The following is a 17,490-nucleotide window of genomic DNA, read 5'->3' as shown; positions in this document are numbered from 1 at the left end:
TTGGACTATACTGAGTCCATTAGTGAGGCATATTACTGTTAGGTTGATTCTAGCCTTAGCTGCAATGCATAGATGGGATCTTAGGCAATTAGATGTTAAAAGCTCTTTTCTTCATGGTGAATTACAAGAAGAGGTCTATATAAAGCAATCTCAAGGGTTTGTGAATTTTAGCTGTCGATCTCATGTTTGTAAATTAGTCAAATCCTTATATGGCTTGAAACAAGCTCCCTGAGCTTGGAATGACAAATTTACAACTTATTTGCTTGCTATTGGATTTGAAGCATCTCTTTCTGATTCCAGGTTTTTTGTCAAAAAGGATGGAACTCATGTAGTCATCTTGTTGCTCTATGTTGATGATATTATCATCACAGGTTCTCTTTCTCCAATGGTTCAAACTGTGATAGATACTCTGAGTGAAGTCTTTGATCTCAAAGATATGGGCAAATTGGCCTATTTTCTTGGTCTTTAGATTTTCTATAAGTCCAATGGTGATATTTTTGTCAATCAATCTAAATATGTCAATGATCTTCTTCACAAAGCTGCCATGGATAATAGTAAAGCCTGTTCAACTTCTTGTAAACCTCATAATTCGGTTCTTACTACTGATGGTGTTCTTCTGAGTGATCCAACTACATATAGGAGTATTGTGGGAGGTTTACAGTACCTGACTTTCACTTGGCCGGATATAGCCTTTGCTATTAATACAGTTTGTCAATATATGAGTGCTCCAACAGATATCCATTATGGAATGGTTAAATGCATCTTACAATATTTACAGGGAACATTCAAGTGTGGATTGACTTTTACTGCAGTTTCTCCTTTGTCTTTAACTGCATATAGTGATTTTGACTGGGCAGCAGATTTGAACACTCAAAGATCCATCATTGGCTATGTAGTGTACTTGGGGATAATCCTATTTCTTGGTAATCTAAAAAGCAAGCATCGGTGTCCACGAGCTCTACTGAGGATGAATATCGAGCTTTGGCACATACAACTGCTGATATTGCCTGGATTTGTCTCATACTCAAAGATCTTCATGAGTTTTTGTCTACACCTCTTGCTATCTACTGTGATAATCAATCTCCAATTGCCTTGAGTTTAAATCCTGTTTAACATTCTCAGATTAAGCATTTGGAAATGGATGTTCACTATGTTTAAGAACGAGTGCAGAAGGGTGATTTGGTTGTACAATATATTCCAACTCAAGAGCAAGTGGCTGATGTTCTTACCAAAGGACTTCATGGTCCTGATTTTCTTAAACAATATTTCAATCTTCGACTTGGTTACCTTAGCTAAGATTGAGGGGGGGGTATTAGATAAGCATGTAATATCGGTAGATTAGATTGCCATGTCATCATTGCCACATGTGCTGTAGCGTATGGGATAAGCTAGATGGTTTTAATTCCCTTGTATAAATAGCCTTTTCCATCTATTTCTAAGTTAGAGTCGGTATTGTAATAACTGTTTTCCTAGAAAGAGAGAGAAATACAATTGAGAATAGTTTTCTTCTTCCTTAAGCTTTTATGTGTTTCTTATTTATACCATTCTTCAGTTCTTCCATAGATGTTAAGAGGGTCCCCCAGGCCTGCTGATCTAAAAAATTTCAACATGGTATCAGAGCCCAAGGTTACGGGCCTGTGCAAGCCAAAGGCTTGTTACAAAGAAGTGTGGTCTTGGAAACAAGCTTGGACTCTTAACATAGAGCTGGCCTCTGAGTTCTTAAGAGGCACTTCCTGAATTTCCATTGAAGCTGACCTTTGAATTTCAATTGCCGATGTGTGGATCTACATGTGTGAACCACTAAATGGGGTTTCATGTGAGGGGGCGTGTTGGCAGTCCCACATCGAAGAGAAAAGTCAACAAGGGGGCCTTTAAATATGATTACCCTACTCTAGGTGGTAAAGTTGGGGATAATATCGGTGTCGTTAGAGTGCCCCCTTCCTGGGGTCGTCGATCTAAAAAATTCCAACATGTAATTCCTTCTACACCAAAGACGAGATCCAGCGAACCCATCACACTGCATAACACCTATTTTGTCACGCTAATATGCATTCACCACCGCAATCACCAGGTCTGTTTTCGCACCTTTATCGATCTAGACCCACCAAGGGCTGGTTTGGTATAGTTGTGCTTTGAAAAAAAAAAACTGCTGCTGTGTTGTGAAAATAAGCTCATTTTAAGGGTTTAAAAAACACCTTTTTGATCTCAGCTTTTTTTTATACCAAATTTTTATAAAAGCACCTCAGTACCAAACCTGTACTAAGTCTATTAAGCTTGTTTTGATCGAAATCTGTCACAGCCATTGGTAACAATTGCTCGATTTCTTAGACTAGTGACCACTAGAGTGGCGTTGTGAATGTGGTAAATTGGATTTTTTTTTTTTGTTTCTGTTCCTTGCTTGTTTGTTCAGAAGTTTGTTCTGAAGTGGGCACTTGTCTACACATGTAAAATTCGTTGCATATAAAACGATGCATCATAAAGCTCCACGTGGCATATGACTTATCACAAATGGACAAGTCATCAATGACATGTGGCACAAATCAAGCAAAGGAAGTATAAAACATTCCCTAAATTCGGCTAAGAGAAGAAACATCTTTAAATTCGGCAAAGGAGGTCCAAAATCTTTCAAAATCGGAAAAAAAGTTAAAGCATCTTCATAAAACAAGTAAGAATTGAAGATTGCTCACAAAGCAGGCAACAAGGTTCATAAATTAGGCTAAAGCAAGGAAAGTGGCTGAAATTAATACACAAAACATGCCTAAATTTTCTCATGGACAAATTAGGACATAAATCAAAGCCAAATCCTCCCAAAGCCAAGCCTTGAGAAGCCTATAAATACAAGGTCCTCCCACAAGCCTTAGGGGGTCGAAAAATCTCTACACAGAATAACCTCTGCCAAACCTTTGAAGACTAGTACGCTGCGAAGGCTTTCTTTGAAGAACATTTAACCAAAGCTAAAGCACTTCCTTAAGGAATCAATAAGCGCTCGTGCTGATTCCTTCAAGACTTTGTTGCAAGCTTATAAACTTATAACAACGTTTGTTTCAAAATAAGTTCTCCAAGACCTTTAAAGCAACGAAATCCCGCATCCACACTATCTTTGCCGCACCTGGAGGTGAAGACCGTCCCCACGTTTGTTTCAAGTTCTAAACTTGAAGCAATCATTCAATTGTTCGTCCGAGATCAAGTCATCACCACCCTTAGATCAACAATTAACCATCTACATCAAATTTGAAGACTGAATCAGAGGAAAAGTTGTAAACAGAGATTGTAACCTACACATGTTCTCGTCTCATTTGATACAGAATTTTTGTGTTTACAAAATTGGCACGCTCGATGGGACCTCTCTGCCTCTCATCTTTGTCTTTAAAAACTGTACAAATGGCATCAAGAAAGAATCAAGTTGTTCTCGCTACCAACGCGAAGAACAAGGGAATATTTGCCGCAAGTTGTGGCACTTTGGGCATCACAACTCGAAGCAAGGCAAGAACTCTCTCTGTTGTGCCTTCCACCCCTCCATCAACTTTGCCGAAGAACAAGAGCACCCAAGGCACAAACCTGTGATCACCCTATCCTTGCTAAAGGCGCCAGTGGAAGAAAGTCCGAGGAGGTACTTTGAGTCTTTGACTTCTGATGCCGACTCGAGCAGCTCGTGCCCCGTAGCTATGCAAGTCATGACTACTGGCACGACTTCCATCGAGGAGTAGCTAGCTCAAATGAGTAAAGTGAAGGAAGATTTTGTGAAAACATGTTCATTTGAGCAACATCATATAGCATGCAATTAACAATTAAAGGCGGAATCATACTTGCATGCACTCAAAAACAAAACATTACCCATGAAATTCAAAGCCTAGTAGATTGGTGAACCAAAACTCAACTCAAAACAAAGTGAGTTGAAATCATACCTTTGTAGATTCCTCTTTGCATAAGCAAAGGCTAATCACCCAAAGAGAGGGCCTTCATTCCTTGCATCTAAAATCTATGGATTTGGATGGATGAAAAGGTTTCTCCAAGTTCCCAAAATTGAGAACCTCTAAGTATCTTCACCAAGGTTAGATTGGAGAAGAAATGAGTGACCTCGGAGTAGTAGGATTGCTAGATACACCCTCCAAGGGTGGCCGGCCTCTTTAGAGAGAAAGGGAGAGACATGTTCTCTCCAATTTTCTCCATAAGAAACCCTAAATGAATTTTGGCTATAAAGTCATATTTATACCTTAATTCATTGGAGTGGCAAACTTGTAAATAAGTCCAAAACCCACTCCATCTCTAATATGGCCGGCCATTGGGATATTTTTGGACTAATTGGGCCTTTGTGAATCATTATTCATTAAGTTGTCATACAACTTAAGTTAATGGGTTTGACGTTCGAAGCCCATTGTGCCTTAAGGTCCAAAACTATCCCGAGGTCTTTAACGAACTTATTTGTTTGATTAATTAACATATTAATTAATCTTTTCCATAAATAATTAAACCATTTAATTATTCTTACTCATCTTCATTGTTTCTTCAATCTCCACCTTACACGGTGTACGATCCATTAGGTTCCTTTTAGCGAGGCAGTGGGCGATTAAAACCATTTCAAATCGATTGTGAATTGAAACTTACTTTCAATTCTCCCTTTAGTGATTATACATGTTTAGGGCTTCCACAAACCATGAGTGACACCTAGCAGCATATGATGGTTACCCAAGCTAATCAGAAGAGGTGGAGAACCTATTCAGTTTAGGACTACAAATGCAATACGGTCTTGCTCTAATACAATACTCTTGACCACATTGTTTGGTTTGATAGTTTATTTATTCATGTCTACTATCCAATGTGATTCGTGTGCTTGTATGATTACCTTGAATGTGATTTGGAACGACTTCCTAAATCTCATTCATACTCTGGCGCCAGAGATTCTAAATCATATCATAGAGTATTCTCTCTCAAACGGTTTGAAGGTTAGAGATCCCTTGTTGCGCATTCACTTGTCTCCATGGCTAAGTGGCTTAACCCCAACGATGTCGTGGACACCCCGATGGGGTGACTTTGACATAATCAAAGATCAAGGACTTAACCACAAGACAACTGTGATGCCTCAAGTCAAAGGACTACTTTGCATTATCCCAACCATGAGTTCTCATGTGACATGAATATGAGAACTCTTCGTTGATCATGTTCAGTGAACTCATTCTCTATTGAGCACCTACGTACTTGTCTTGATGTCACACACACCAATGACTCGAGACTAGTCACTCTCCCTGAGAGAAGACATAGCACGTACTGATCTTAACGGACTGTCAATGCCCAATTGGCAATCCTATGATCAGGAACGTTTAGGATGTGTCTACGAAAGAATGGTCTCATGAATCTAACTTCTTTAGATCGTATTCTTCCAATCACATATTCCTTGGACTTATCGTTTAAGCATATAACATTTATATGAGACGGCTCAAACAATAATCTTTGCCCTTTATATTTAAACTAGATTAGTTTAACATGTGAAATGTCCGTAAAGTATCATCACATGATTGGTTTTAGGGCACATTTCCAACAATCTCCCACTTACACTAGAGCCAATCAGCTTGATCATCTGTGATGATACCTCTTCTGTAGTCATTTCATAAATGGCTGAGTAGTAGGCCTAGACAATGGATATCTATATGTTATCCATAGAAGCAACCTTGAGAATAACGACGTCACCATTATACATGATTCTCAATCATGTGGTTCAGTCTCTCATTTGAGTTCGGACCTTGATGAGACCTTGATTCCCTGGCTTGAGCTATCGCTCCATTAGTGTCATACACTTTCTGGTTGGAACCGAATAGAGAGTTCATAAATGAACTTTCCCATCCAAACAACATTGTTGTAAACTTCTATATGGCAATATATTTTGCATTCATAATGGAACACACTAAAGTCATTACTTTAATGTTTCCATCCAAATATCTCTTTAGTCATAATAAAGAGATATCTGTTTATCTCTTCATTCATAATGAAGAAACATCCAATGATGGATTAGATTCACAATCTAATTCATTTATGCTTCCATTACGTTACTCTAATTCTTCCTTGATCTTTGAGGAATTTATCCTTTAGTATTTCTTAAATACTTAAGGATTCACTTGACAATTGCCATGGTTCTGATCCTGGGCTTGCACTGACATCGTCTTGTACCTGTTCTAGGTACAACTCATATCAATGTTTTTCATACAATATGAAATACATAAATCACCTTTCCGCGTATGCATAAAGGATTCTATTTACGCATTATTTCTTTGGGAGTCAAAGAGTACGTTCTCTTTGAGAAGAGCAACTTCTTAGTCTTACTAGAGTTGTCCATTTGATTGAAGTTTATCATCATATGAGAAACTTCCTAGCATCTCTTGTCTATTATTTAGGGCTTGATATAATCCAATTATATCCTAAAATCTATCATTATAGATTTCCATCCCATGTTTATAGACTATGTCTCCCATATACATTCTATCGTTATAGAATGCTTAAAGTCATAACTTTAACGAAGAAGTATTCTTTTCATTTCCAAAATTAATATATCATATATATATTTATATTTTAGGAACATGATTAACTCCCATATACATTCTATCTTCATATAATGTTTTAAAGTCATAACTTTAACCAAGAAGTTTTCATTTCATTTCCAAAATTAATATATCATATATATATACTTAAATTTTAGGAACATGATTAACTCCCACTAATCTTTTGTAAACCTAGTAAACAAAAGATTCATTTACATCTTTATGAGAAATCAAACGATTTGATCCTTTTTCTCATAAGATGCTTATAGCTCCCACTAGCTTGCTAAGATTCATGATGGATGGATCTCTACAACTTACATGTCTTGTGATTCATAGTTTTAGACATATGTTATTAAGACTATCTTAATAATGGTTTCGGAAACCCATATTATGTCCAAACATTGAATTACCATTTAGTTGTAGCCAGCAATCTTCGAATTAATTGAAACCAAGACTATCTCAAAGATGGTTTCTTCAAAGTCAACCATTCTCTTTGATTGTAGTCACCTTAAGCTACCAATTAGCTTATGAAGGTTTCATTATTTCGGGTCAAATGGTATTTTACCATTTCCTTGAGTATATATCATATATACACTCAATGTAGTCATAAGGATTTTCATTCTTATTTCTTTCGAATTAAGAGGTGTAACTCTATGACATAGTCATAAGGTTCAAACCATTCAACTGAGACGGTTTATAAATCCTTCTCGACTACCTTGGAGCTTTTGGTATAGGAACTAGGTTGTTATATTTGTTGATTAGTTTCTTGTCTCACAAAGAACCTATTCTTTTGAGTTCTATCTTTCGTTCATTTGCTCTTAGGCAAATCACATTGTAGGATTACAATGAACTACCCAATAAAACAACATTTGTTAGTTGGTTTATAGAAGTGATATCCAAAAGTTAATTTAAGGATATCCCACAAGGTTGTTATCAAACAAATATTGCTTTTAGCACACAACCCCAAATCTTAGCATGCTTAAGATTTGTCTTTCTTTCCAACTACATCTTATGGAGTTATGAAAATTTTGGAAGATCTTCTAATTGACAATCATATTGTTTTAGAAGTATATATATCCTATATATGGGTAATAGATAACATCTAACGAACCAAATCTTATTCGAGTTCGTTCTTCTCGTAATGGAGAAATTCATTATCTTATGATGCTATTTTCCTTGATATCTATCAAGGAAACTCATCTAAAGTGTTACTTTTCCTTGGATCAAATCTAAGGAGGTAATTACTTTAGATGTCTTACTCATCAACTTACATTGCTTGAATTCTTTGAAAGATTTTACAAAGTATTCGGACTTGTGTTTATTCAAAACAAACTATAGTCCAACCGAGAGTGATCTTCGGTGAATGTCATATAACATGAGTATGATTATGTTGTGGACAAGTGCCACTAACATCTAAGTGAATTAACCTCAACAACTTTGTGATTCTTTCTTCTTTCCAAAAGAATAAAGATTCGAACATTTCGCCTCTATACAATTTTAACAAGAAGGTATTGGATCCGGATCTAACGATCCAAAGCATCCATCTTTCACCAACTCGTAACTTATGTTTTTAGAGGTATCACAACTTAGTTGGGATTAGTCACTACTTTGCAACCTTTTGGGTTTTAAGCATCGTAATATTCTAAACAGTTAACACTACCATATCATCTCTACTATAGAGACAATCAATTAGATTACCATAATCCAATCATTGATTAATAAAGAACAATGTTTTGTCAAACAAAACATTCATCCATCTCTACTATAGTGACGGAATTAAATTCCTTAAAATTGGAATGTAAAGACAATCTTTGGTTTTTCCAATTTCTTTGGTAATTCATATGAGGAAGTAAGCACTATCTGCTTTCGCAAAGATCTATATTTTATTCACATTCCGAATGTGAAGCACCTTTTCTTCTCCCATATTTCTTCTACTTCTTATTAGTCACACTTTTACAACAATTGTAAGACATAGTTACTAATACGGAATCAAGCATTCAAGTAGAAGAACCAACTGTTTTGAACTATTCAAGAACAATTTACAACACCTTCGAAAGGTGTGTTCTTGACACTTGCAAGACATTTCTTGCAAATACTCCTTCCAATGTCCATCCTTTCATAAAGAAAGTTTGTTCTCTTGGAGTTATTTTATCTTCTTCATTTGACTTTCACCTTTGACTACAATAGTCATGGTCCCTAAACTCCCACTATCTCTCTTGAAACTTATTTCAATTGTGTTATACACATCAAACATTTTGGAGAGCATGTGGTTTATTGTTCACTACATAGTTTACAATAAACTTATTGAACTATAAGGATAGGGAAACAAAGGTGAAGTCCTTGCCTAGTTTCCGTCTCGTTAAGTAGTTTATCACTTCAACACTCAATAATTCAAAATCATCATAAGTCCATGTTGATGGACTATTTTTGTCAACCAACCATTATGTTCTAAACATAATTACAAACTTTCAAGAGTTGTTCAAGGCAACTCTCATTTCTTCATACAACAATTTGTAAGTGAAGAATCATGGCACATAAAGTGTCCATGCCTTTGTGCTTTCTTCTAAAGTTCCTTGTTCATGTAACAAAGAAACAAGCACTAATGTTTGCATTGATTAAGGGTTGTTCAAAACAACTCTTATTTCTTTATACAACATTTTGTAATTGAAGAATTATGACATTAAAAGTGTTGTCCTCTTTATGATAGACTTTATCTAACATATTATTCTAATGATACTTTACCAATAGGAAGATTGTGAGGATGAGACTACTTAGGTACATTTACAAGCCATTAAAGACAATCTATGGTTTTGTAGTACCAAGTCCGGAAACTAAAGCTTTCGGCTTTTATTTGTCAAGTGTTGGATAGCGTTTGCAAATATATTGGTAAACAAATACATAACGAATATAAATTGATTGATTTTAAGCCATTTGATTCGGGTCTTTAAATCAAATAGCACCACCCACTATTTTTGGCAAATTCCATATCCCTCATTGGAATCCGAGAGTTTTGGAGGAAACTCTTAGTAGGGTATGGGAGACTCACTACTACCAAGCCCACCTCACAATGATATGATGTTGGCTAGCATTAATAATAATGAGAGAGTACGCTTACTCATTTGCATCTAATGCAAGTACCCATCTTATTTGGCCTCTAGAGAATGTCACCTCACAATGATATGATGTTGGCTCCATTGCACTTAATTAAGTCATTCCCACCATGCTTAGTTCATGAAGGGGTTCAAGAATAGCCTCACAATGATATGATGTTGGCCATCCTCGTTGCCTACACTCACCTCATCAAGTATGTGTATAGACTCCTCCTGAGTATAAGCATGCACTTTGTACTTCCCCATGATAGGGTGAAGGCGGTGTACAAGTCATAAACGATTGGAGCTACCACGGTGGAAGGCCACGAAGAGATATTCCAAACATCTCTCGCTTATCAACTTAATAATGGTTTGGTTGAGGGTTTTTAGATCTCATCACATATAAACATTCATTTTAATCTATATTAAAACAATTTTGGTCCTATTACAACTATTAGTCCATTTGATTGTTTTAGTTGTATATAATACTCCCACTATGCTTATAAAACGGTTTTTAAAGCAAGAGTATATGATACTACGAACATAAGGTTTGCATTCATTGATGGACTATATAGTTGCTTTAGGGCCTTAGGATGATTATGAACCTTTGTTTAGATTCAACACGAGCCTTGTGTTGAATCTCGGTCTAGGGATGGTGATTGATTTTAGTTACGCGTTTAATCACATTAAGGCGTGTTGTCTTAGGGGCGTTGGACCCAACTACTTCATTTTCATGCATATCATATAAAGCAAGAAAGAAGTACTTCAAAGTAAAGGTGAGCTTATGCTCATTACAACATTTGCATAAAACAAATTACTTTAAAGTAAAGAAGAGCTTATGCCCTTTTACAACATTTGATCAAATCAAATTACAACCAAAATCTAATCTACACATTCCCATGGTTCAAACAAATTTGAAACGGCCTATCACATAGCTCAATTATATTAGGCTTAGGTTCATAATCACCCTTTAATTAATTAACGCTTTAACTAATTAAATTGAATGCAACATTTTCATTTGGTTTTTGTATCCATAAAATTGATTTAAATGGAGCTAAATGAAATGAAAATCCAATTCTCATTTAAAGAGACAAAACAATTTTGTTCTCAAACTATTTGGGCCATCATGCAATAACCACAACTTTTTGGGCAATATTGCAAAAACATAAACTTTTGGGGTCACTTTGTAAGAACACAAAAGTCCACTACTTCATGTAATTACACTAGAACTCAAAATTTAAACAATGCAAAAACTTCATTAAAGGAGCAAAACAATTTGTCCTTTAGCATTTTTGGACCTAAACGTAAAAACGTAAACTTTTGGGCCAAAGTGCAAATACACAAAAGTATGAAAACTTTATATAATTGCATAAAAGCCCCAAAAGTACCCTATAATGTAGGGTGGCCGGTTTTGGGAGAGGAAAGGAGTGATGTGTGTGTTGATTTGTGAGTTTAGACATAAAGCAATCAAGTGGTGCAAGTGGTGTGTGTGAAAGGGAATTAATCCTTATACACCCACCAATAATTCTTACACCATTTAAACAAATATCTAAAACATTTAAACATTTGAAAATTCATAAAACATAAACTTTATGAAATAAATCAAAACTTTGAATCAAAACACAAAACCTTTTTGTTCTTGGCAAAAATGTCAAGAACAATGAAGAACATTCATGAAAAACCCAAAAAATTTCCATGAACATTTTTCATCCAAAAACATCCCAAAACCATTCAAACTTTAGGGAAATAACATATAACCAAACTAGGGTACATAGGGGTTCCAAAAGTCACTTGAAAACACTTTTAACAAGTCAAACAAGAACCCAAAAATCCACCCTTTGGATTTGGCCGAAAATCCCCAAAATCATGGCACCAAATTTTAGCTCCAATATTCATGCTCATATGAACTACATCTACAACATTTGAGATGGCAAATTTTCTAACAAAATTTACATTCAAAGAAACAAGAATAAAGCTTGTAACATATTACAGCTTTTAAATCACAAACTATGAACTACAAAACCCAAAAGGATTCACCAACTACTAGACCTAGGCTCTGATACCACTTGAAGGAAGATTTTGTGAAAACATGTTCATTTGAGCAACATCATATAGCATGCAATTAACAATTAAAGGCGGAATCATGCTTGCATGCACTCAAAAACAAAACATTACCCATGAAATTCAAAGCCTAGTAGATTGGTGAACCAAAACTCAACTCAAAACAAAGTGAGTTGAAATCATACCTTTGTAGATTCCTCTTTGCATAAGCAAAGGCTAATCACCCAAAGAGAGGGCCTTCATTCCTTGCATCTAAAATCTATGGATTTGGATGGATGAAAAGGTTTCTCCAAGTTCCCAAAATTGAGAACCTCTAAGTATCTTCACCAAGGTTAGATTGGAGAAGAAATGAGTGACCTTGGAGTAGTAGGATTGCTAGATACACCCTCCAAGGGTGGCCGGCCTCTTTAGAGAGAAAGGGAGAGACAGGTTCTCTCCAATTTTCTCCAAAAGAAACCCTAAATGAATTTTGGCTATAAAGTCATATTTATACCTTAATTCATTAGAGTGGCAAACTTGTAAATAAGTCCAAAACCCACTCCATCTCTAATATGGCCGGCCATTGGGATATTTTTGGACTAATTGGGCCTTTGTGAATCATTATTCAATAAGTTGTCATACAACTTAAGTTAATGGGTTTGACGTTCGAAGCCCATTGTGCCTTAAGGTCCAAAACTATCCCTAGGTCTTTAACGAACTTATTCGTTTGATTAATTAACATATTAATTAATCCTTGCCATAAATAATTAAACCATTTAATTATTCTTACTCATCTCCATTGTTTCTTCAATCTCCACCTTACACGGTGTACGATCCATTAGGTTCCTTTTAGCGAGGCAGTGGGCGATTAAAACCATTTCAAATCGATTGTGAATTGAAACTTACTTTCAATTCTCCCTTTAGTGATTATACACGTTTAGGGCTTCCACAAACCATGAGTGACACCTAGCAGCATATCATGGTTACCCAAGCTAATCAGAAGAGGTGGAGAACCTATTCAGTTTAGGACTACAAATGCAATACGGTCTTTCTCTAATACAATACTCTTGACCACATTGTTTGGTTTGATAGTTTATTTATTCATGTCTACTATCCAATGTGATTCGTGTGCTTATATGATTACCTTGAATGTGATTTGGAACGACTTCCTAAATCTCATTCATACTCTGGCGCCAGAGATTCTAAATCATATCATAGAGTATTCTCCCTCAAACGGTTTGAAGGTTAGAGATCCCTTGTTGCACATTCACTTGTCTCCATGGCTAAGTGGCTTAACCCCAACGATACCATGGACACCCCGATGGGGTGACTTTGACATAATCAAAGATCAAGTACTTAACCACAAGACAACTGTGATGCCTCAGGTCAAAGGACTACTTTGCATTATCCCAACCATGAGTTCTCATGTGACATGAATATGAGAACTCTTCGTTGATCGTGTTCAGTGAACTCATTCTCTATTGAGCACCTACGTACTTGTCTTGATGTCACACACACCAATGACTCGAGACTAGTCACTCTCCCTGAGAGAAGACACAGGACGTACTGATCTTAACGGACTGTCAATGCCCAATTGGCAATCCTATGATCAGGAACGTTTAGGATGTGTCTACGAAAGAATGGTCTCATGAATCTAACTTCTTTAGATCGTATTCTTCCAATCACATATTCCTTGGACTTATCGTTTAAGCATATAACATTTATATGAGACGGCTCAAACAATAATCTTTACCCTTTATATTTAAACTAGATTAGTTTAACATGTGAAATGTCCGTAAAGTATCATCAGATGATCACTAGCACTATCAAGGTGCAGTACCAAGGAAGCTCACATGACTCTATGTTGTACTCAAAGCCCTACCCCAAGAAGATTGATGCCTTACGGATGCCAAGGGATTATTAGCTGCCAAAGTTCATGCAATTCGATGGAAAAGGCAATCTCAAACAACATATTGCCCATTTCATCGAAACTTGCAACAACACTGGAATAGAGGGAGACTACCTCATCAAGTAGTTTGTGCGCTCACTGAAAGGTAACGCCTTTGATTGGTACACCAACCTCGAGCTTGAATCCATCAATAGCTAGGACCAGCTTGAAAGGAAATTCCTCAACCGCTTCTAAAGCACGCACCGTACCGTAAGCATGCTAGAGCTGACAAGTACAAAACAATGGAAAAAGAAACCGGTCGTTGACTACATCAACAAATGGCGCTCATTAAGTCTGGATTGCAAGGATCAGCTTTCTGAAACTTCCGTCATTGAGTTGTGCATTCAAGGCATGCACTGGGGGCTACGCTACATCCTCCAAGGCATAAAGCCAAGGACATTTGAGGAATTGGTGACTCGTTCCTGCGACATGGAGCTAAGCATCACCAATCATGGGAAGAAAGAGCTAATAACCAACTTAAAAAAGGAAAAGGTGTTCACTTTGAAGGTAGACAAGATTGGGAAGAAGCCTGCCAAGGAAGCTTTTACCGTTAACACTACCCCCGTCAAAACCTCTTTTGCGCATGTCAAGATCTCCTCCAAGAACAAAGTAAAGGAGAGAAAAGGGAGTGAGCCTTCTCGCACCCAAGATACGTACAAAAACACCTTGAGGGAGCTGGAGCAGAAGACCTACCTTTTTCCAGACTCTCACGTGGCTGCAATGTTAGACGACTTGCTAGAAAAGAAAGTGATCGAGTTCCCTGAATACAAGCATCCTGAAGAGATGAATTGGGTAAACGATCCTAGGTACTGCAAAAACCATCGTATAGTGAGCCATCCTATTGGCAAATGCTTTATCCTTAAAGAGCTCATCATGAAGCTGGCACAACAAGAGTAAATTAAATTTGACCTTGAAGACACGGCTGCAACTCACACTACTGCAATTGTGTTTGGATCATTCGATCTCGTGCCTCTCCAAGTGACGCATGCTCATTTATGTCCATGTTCAAGCCACACGGCACCCACTACACAATCATCCCGGAAAGCAAGTGACCAAAGTGCATTTACCGACGATGAAGAGGGGGGGACACTGGTGACCTACAAGAAGACAAGGAAACCAAGACCACAAGCTATCAAACTAAAAGTGGAACAAGCGAGAAATCATCGCCGCCACAATAATAGGAAGCCCAAGAAAAACGTAAAAGTTGCTAAGCCGACATATGCTGGGGAACCTATAGAGCAAGAGCCACATATTCCCATCTCCTTGCACGAGTACTTCCCGAATGATTTCTTCCAACAGTCCACTATCGCTGCCAGTCACATGGTCGAAGTAGAGATAGAAGAGACCTCAAAGGGCCAAGCTATAACCATCGAGGAAGAGAAAACTCCTACGCCTAAAGAAAGCTTGGCGTCATACATTAGCATTGAGGAGGCACTACGATTGCCTAAGGAGATGCGAAGAGCACTAATAGCGGTCTTAGCGAGTCTTGACGACCACAAAGTGCAAGAAAGAAAGGACAAAGGCTTGGAGCTTCAGCCACATGAATACGCCATATGTTGTGCCACCCATGATGTAATCACCTTCACTGATAAAGACTTGTTGCTAGGGTCAAAGCCTCACAACCGTCATCTCTTCATCTCTGGGTATGTGAAGGAGCATAAAGTCAACCGCATGATTGTGGATTGTGGTTTAGCCATAAACATCATGCCCAAGTCAACAATGGCTACAATCCGCATCAAGGTGGGTGAACTGACCCGAAGCCATTTGCTAATCCAAGGTTTCGACCAAAGAGGACAAAGAACGATGGCCATGGTCCGCGTCAAAATGACCATTGACGAACTCAAGTCAAGCACGATATTCCATGTCATTGACTTAAGAACTTCCTACAATTTGCTCTTGTGAAGGCCTTGGATCAATGAGAATGGAATGGTGCCGTCCACCCTCTACCAATGCTTAAAATACCGAGAAGGAGTGAAAGTGATACAAGGTGACACCAAGCCATTCACTGAAGCCAAATCACACTTCGCGGACGCCAAGTTCTACATGGATGAAGATACGGTGCCTGAAGCTTTTCCAAAAAGGATCAAGTCCACAGGCAAAGCTGCACCTAAAAAGAAAGAGTGGCAAGCCGTGCCTAGAGAGCAAGAAAGGGAAGCCATGCCATCTTCAACCAAAAACAATGATAAGCCTACTAAGCCCGCAACAACCAAAGGGAATGTGACACCCTCAAAAGGATCAAACACACCCGTCTTTTGATACATCCTGATGTTGAGAAGAAAGAGTAGGCAATCCCAGTTCGAAACAAGCAAAGCCGACACACAGCTGCACAAGGACGATATAAAACTGCTCAAGGCAAATGCAGTTTTACCTCTGACACAGCTAGGCGACGCTAAAATCTCAATACCATTGCAAGGCTTCGTACAACCCCTGCCAAAAGGGACGAAACAAGCTCTCTTCCAACCAAGAAGACCGAAGAAGGTTTCAACCCAAACGCTTACAAACTTATGTCAAAGGCTGGGTACAATTTCATTTCCTCTTCAACTCTTGGAAAGAAGAATGCAAACATCGTCAATGACAAAGAACGTGACCTCACCGAGACTCAAAAGAGGTTGAGAATGCATGGTTACGGAGTTGACAACAACAAAGCGGAGTTGGCTTCACACCAAATACACTCGTGAAGATTTCAAGAAAAGCAAAAACGCTAGCGCTCAACACATCAGCGTAAGCATTGAACAAAATCAAGAAAAGCCTAAACTCACATCTCGAACATTAGTCTTCAATAGGTTAAATCATTCAAAACCCAAAATTTCGGCACTTGATTGCATTGGAGGTCAAGAACGAACTTCTGTCTTTAAACGGCTTAACACGCCAACACCTTAAAGCTCTGTCTTCGAAATGTTGTCAAAACCAAAGAAACAAAGCAACACGGCTAACTCTCCTCTGTGACGGTCTACTTTGGAAAGACTTGTAGAGACCAAGAAGACTTCTAGGAAGAGGAAGACAATGCCAAAGGAAGAAAAGCTCGACGGTCTAGCAGGAAAAACACAAAAGGGCCAAACAACCTTAGAAGTGGACACAAAAGGGCAACTGAAGGTAAAGAAACACACCATCATCCACACTGGGCAATCTTTATGACAATAAGCCCAAGTAGACGACACTGAAGAGGAGGTCCAAGACGTTTTCCATATCACGATCCAAGATGACGAGGAAGATGAAGTTCTCGAGGAGGATGTCACTACTGCGCCACCACAACTCGAAGATGAGGGGCAAGCCACGGATGATGATCTCATGGAGCTTAACATGGGCACAAGCAAGAAGCCAAAACCTATCTTTGTAAGTGCATTACTAAGCGTAGATGATATCGAGGATTACTACCAATTGTTATTGGATTGGATTACAAAGACGTCTTTGCTTGGAACTATAAGGAAATGCCCAGCCTTAACCCTACCATTACTATGCATCGTCTGGCAATCAAGCCTGGAATATGACCAATAAAGCAAACTCAAAGACGTTATCGATCCGAACTCATCCCACAAATTGAGGCCGAGATTGACAAGCTAATTGAAGCAGGCTTCATTCGAAAGGTACAATACCCTAAGTGGATCGCTATTTCTCCTTAAAAAATCTGCAAAAATACGTGTTTGTGTAGACTTCCCAGACCTCAACAATGTTTGCCCGAAGGACGACTTTCCCTTGCCAATCATCTAAATCATGGTGGACGCAACCACTGGCCATGAGGCGCTATCATTCATGGACAGCTCCTCTGGGTACAATCAAATCCACATGGCTCTCGAAGACCAGGAATGAACAGCCTTCAGCACTCCAAAAGGTATCTACTGCTTCAAGGTAATGCCTTTTGGCTTAAAGAACACTTGAGCTACAT

Source organism: Malus domestica, chromosome 13 (genome assembly GCF_042453785.1).
Source record: "Malus domestica chromosome 13, GDT2T_hap1".
Classification (NCBI taxonomy): domain Eukaryota; kingdom Viridiplantae; phylum Streptophyta; class Magnoliopsida; order Rosales; family Rosaceae; genus Malus; species Malus domestica.
This window is presented reverse-complemented; position numbering follows the sequence as displayed.